This window comes from Vigna unguiculata, chromosome 1 (assembly GCF_037176805.1).
Source record: "Vigna unguiculata cultivar grain cowpea cultivar isolate G323 ecotype 2 chromosome 1, ASM3717680v1, whole genome shotgun sequence".
In the NCBI taxonomy this organism is placed as follows: domain Eukaryota; kingdom Viridiplantae; phylum Streptophyta; class Magnoliopsida; order Fabales; family Fabaceae; genus Vigna; species Vigna unguiculata.
Window position 1 is genome coordinate 34947606 of NC_140792.1, and position 4863 is coordinate 34952468.

The 4863-nt window shown below is 28.3% G+C and overlaps 1 pseudogene; it reads right to left on the reverse strand.

Annotated features, from left to right (window-relative positions):
• Positions 1-3729: 3729 nt before the first annotated feature.
• On the reverse strand, positions 3730-4620 carry LOC114194422 (dirigent protein 22 pseudogene; annotated as a pseudogene).
• Positions 4621-4863: the final 243 nt, after the last annotated feature.

Sequence of the window (4863 nt, forward strand, 5' to 3'; positions counted from 1 at the left end):
CATGTTTAAATTATAGAAATGCAAACGTATATTTCTGAAATTCATCGTCAATTTCAAATTATCATTATTTCGGTTTGGTAAAGATCATTAAATTGTAAGTTCACCGTCATATTTATCATCCTTATTTAAACTACAATAACTATTTTAAACTCATTCAATAATACTTCACATTTTCAAAAATTGTCAATCATTATATTTATCTTTATCTGTATACACTTCAAGAAAAAAATCTAAAACAAAGATGTCATAGTATGGATATAATTTATATATATTACATCTTCATTTACTTCCAATTTCAGTGTTAACATTGAATAATTATGGGTCTGAATGATTAAAAGAATGAAAGAAAGAAAAGAATCATCATTGTTTATGAAAAGGTAGCAAATAGGATTAATAACAAATATCATTCTTTTTGGAGTACAACAAATATTGTTCATCTTTTGTCTTTTCAATCCCATTACTTAAACATAAAAATTTTATTAATCGAGGTTGACAATGTTCTATATATGTGCAGAAAAGAATTGAATTCACCATAATTAGAATAAAAAAAGCAAACAAAAACCATAATAAAAGAGTATATGCATGGATATTTCAAAATTTGAATCTATAGATTAAGCAAAATGACTAATTACAATTTGTTGATGTTGAAGAGTGTTGCATTGAATGTCAACACTATGAAGATAAAGTGTGGTATTTTGAATCAAATGTATCGTCATTATTTAAATTACATTATCTTTTAAACTTATTGGGATGGATATTAAGATAGGTGTAAGGATGAAGATAGACATGCACATTCCATTCACATTCTCGTATCTAATTAAAAAATTAGATATCATTCATTCATATATCGTATTCAATCAATGCAATAATTTTCTGTTGAAACATAAACAACTTTAGAGCATACCTACGTAGATATATTTATCTATCATTCCTATAATCTCATATGATGTAAAAATAAAATAGTTAAATAATATGTAAGGAAAAAGATATATAAATATAATCTTAAAATTTTAAATTGAAAATAATGTCAAATATTTGTGTAAATTAGGTTGGTATCTTGTTGACGTGGTTGAATCTTCTTAAAGGCTTTGATTTCTCTAAAACCCGTAAAGTTCTTCAAAAGCTCATCTATCAGTCTATTAATTGTCTTCTAGTTAGCTAAATTAGATTGTCTATTTTTGGTGAAAAAAGCTTTACTCTTCTGATTTTTCAACAGAAATTATTATGCCCTTCAAAATAGTTACAAATTTCTGCAATATGCGCAATGGCACAATGAAAAACACCCAAAATAAACAAAATAATAAAAGTCTTTGTTGAATTCAGCCTACTCCTTTATTAATGCCAACTACTCTATCACGTGTGACTTTATTAATCCAATTTATAATCGTCAAATTTGTTAAGTAAAAGATCAAAATAATATAACCTGTTGTCGGAGCTTAAACCGACAAAAACAAACTTAATAAGTGCACAACACAAATGTTACTCCTTTGGTTAAAAAAAATCATTTGAGAGTACTAACAAACAAAAGGTAAAGAAGCTATTTTAATGTATTTATGTTCTAAAAATATGTTTAGATTCGAATAATTAATATACTAAGATTTTCTATCATTTTATTTTTTTAGATAAATCAATAAAATCAAGTACGCAAACAAAGCTCTTACTCATGGTTTGCAAATATAAATTATAAAATAAAATAAATAAATTTCAAATATCGTCTTTTTTTCTTTTTAATTTTCTTAACAAAATCCAATAGGGCTCTTGTTGAAACGATCTTATATTTTCTTGGTACGCGTTGAAATGATCTTGTACATTAGACGCATTGACAAAATTGAAATAATCAATGCATTCATGACTTTTTTTTATGATAATAAACAAATATTTCTCTTAATAAAACAGACAATTAATTTGACAGTATATAAGACTTTAAAACAATTCATGTTTGGTAATTATTAATTCATTATGGTAATCAAATAACAACTAATTGGTCGACTCCACAGAACTAGGTTTATTATAGCATGAATAGAGGTGAAAAAAAACACAGAAAAGTGTTGGATAAAAATTAGGATTAAATATGAATTTAGTCCTTATAACCAAATTTTGTTAAGTTTATCTAACGTTTCAAGCGCATTTCATGATGATTAAAATGACTAAATTCACGCATTTTGAAAGATGAAGGATTAAATTGGTCAAAAGTTTTGATGAGGGACTAATTCTAAATTTCGCTGAAATTTGAGGGACCAAAAACATATTTAACCCTAAAAATTAATTAATAAAACTTGTTGTGAAAAAGAGAAAGAGAGGAAAAATCACTTATAAATTGTTTCTTTAACGAGTTATATATATATATATATATATATATATATATATATATATATATATATATATATATATATATATATATTGTTGGTGAAATTGATTTTTATGGTATAATGTAAAGAAGTCGTTCAACTAAATGTAATGTTTGACAAAAAATTAGAAGGAAAATTTTGATTGTGGAGTTAGTTGAAATGAATGAAATGTTTGACTAATAATTGTTGAAGGAAAGGAAGGTTTGGTTTCCTTAGGTTCATTTCTTTAACTTGGTGATGCAAATTATGAGGTTCTAGAGGCCACATCAAAGGTTTGAAATTATGTTAACATTTGTTTTTCGTCATAGTTTATTTTTTTTAATATTATTTAGTGCGTTATTAATTTTGCTTAGGGAAACTAGAAGAGTGTGATTATTTATTGCGATATAATTTTGAATTTACTTAATCTTTTTTTATTAAATTATTTTTTTACTGAAATGAATTTTCTTTGAATTTTACATCAGTTTATTCTTTGGTGCATCGCATAATACTCAAATATAAATTTAATTAATGTTAAATAATTACAGATGAATCAATGTATATTTAGTGATTCATATAATTTTAAAATATCCGTATTACATGGGGTTTTAGCCAAATAATGAGAAATCTCGAATTTCATATTTTGAAATTTAACTAATTTCATTTTCGTAGATTAACTATATACTGCTTTAACTTTTGAATATAAGTAAAAGCAAAAAAAAAATTCAATAACATAAATCATGTCAAACAAACTATTCTTATTTTGGCAAGAGTGAAAACAATCGTCAATAATTTTAAATACCTACAAAAAAATAATTTTATAGATGGCGTTGACCATCTCACCCAAGATCATTTCAACTAAATAATTATGCCAAGTTTGAGTAAAAAAATGAACAAATTTTCTGATTCAGTGAAATTGATTTTAAAAATAATAAAGATTAAAAATGCTAAGTTATATTCAAATCTATAAACTAGAATTTTAACTATTTAATTGTTTATATCTAAAATTTATTATTTTTTAAATATTTTCTGTTTATGAATCAATTGAGAATGCTAATGTTGATTGACTTAGTTATTGCTCATTACATTATTAGTTTTGTGATGTAATTTAGAGTTTCTGATAATTTCGAAGTTTTTTCGGTTCTTTCTCTTATTTAAAAATTAAAAATTAAAAAAATAACGAAAGTTGAAAAAAAAAGTCCTAACACGCTCTCGTCAAAAAATCGTAAATAAAAATAATTTTTCCTCAAGGAGTATCTATTTTTTTTTTTTTTGGTATATAATACAACTAATTTTAATTTATCTCAGAAAGTAAAGCTTGGTTAAAGGATGAGTTTAATAGAATTAACTCATAACTGTAAAAGATTCTTGGTCGAAGAAAAACTACTACTCAACAAAAAGCTAAGAAAAGAGAACCGTGTCATTGATTGAAAGGTATAGGTAGAATACAGTGACTACGAAGTCTTTGGGGTTTCACAAGTGAAGTCATTATCTTCGATTAAAGCATAGAAACAAGTTGTTATTCCAAAAGCATCGAACAATGAAACAAAGAGGAGAAACAAGAGAATGATGAGACATTAAAACGATGCTACATATGTTTTCTATATCATCATCAACAACTGGGTGGTTAATAATGGAACACGTACACATTGTACTCCACAACAGCATCTCCGGTCTTCAGATCAAACGTGTGAGTCTTCGCCTGAGCGTACCCACGTGCGAACCGGAAAGCCCCGCTTCCTCCAACAATTGGCATTTCCCTCACGGTGGAAAACACCGCATTCCGCCCCAACAAGCTCAGCGTGCTGCCGTTGTATTTCCCTTCCGTGAAGACGAAGTTCATTACCATCAACAGGCCCGTTTCGTGTTGGGCCGCAGATCCGTAAACGCCTTGGGCCTTTCCCACGAGTTTGGATCCAGGCTCCGGGCCCACCGTCAATGGGTCGTCGACCATGGCTATGAATCCGAAAAGCGTGGAGGAGGAGTTGGTGGATGGGGCCTCCGCCACTCTGACGGCGGTGGGGTTTGGACCGCTGACAATGTCGTGGAAGAAGAAATGAAGGTGGCTGAGCTTCTCCTTTTTCAGTCCCAAAGACTTCCGAGATAGGGTTCGGTAGAAAGTGGAAGATTTTGCGGTGGCGAATGAGAAGAGTAGGCTGAGAACGATGACGGTGAAAATGAATGTGAGGCTTCTGGAGTTAGCCATTGTAATGGGAGGGAAAAGTAAGAAGTGTGAGGAAAGACAGAATTTTTTATGAGCAATTTATAGAGTGCAGAATTGGAAGGAATGAACCGGGAGAAGTTTTCCTAACTAAAATCACAGTTTTGGACAACTAAAAGAACCGTTTACAGTTATATTTTTATTTCATAATTAAAATATATAATAATTATTAAAATAAAGTAATAAAATTTTAGCATTTTTTTATTAAGTATATCAAAGTTTATTAAACAAAACATTGTCCAAATATTATTTTTTCAAGTGCATAATTGTTTGGTTAAACCACTTCAACTTCCTTTTTTATTATCCAATACGACA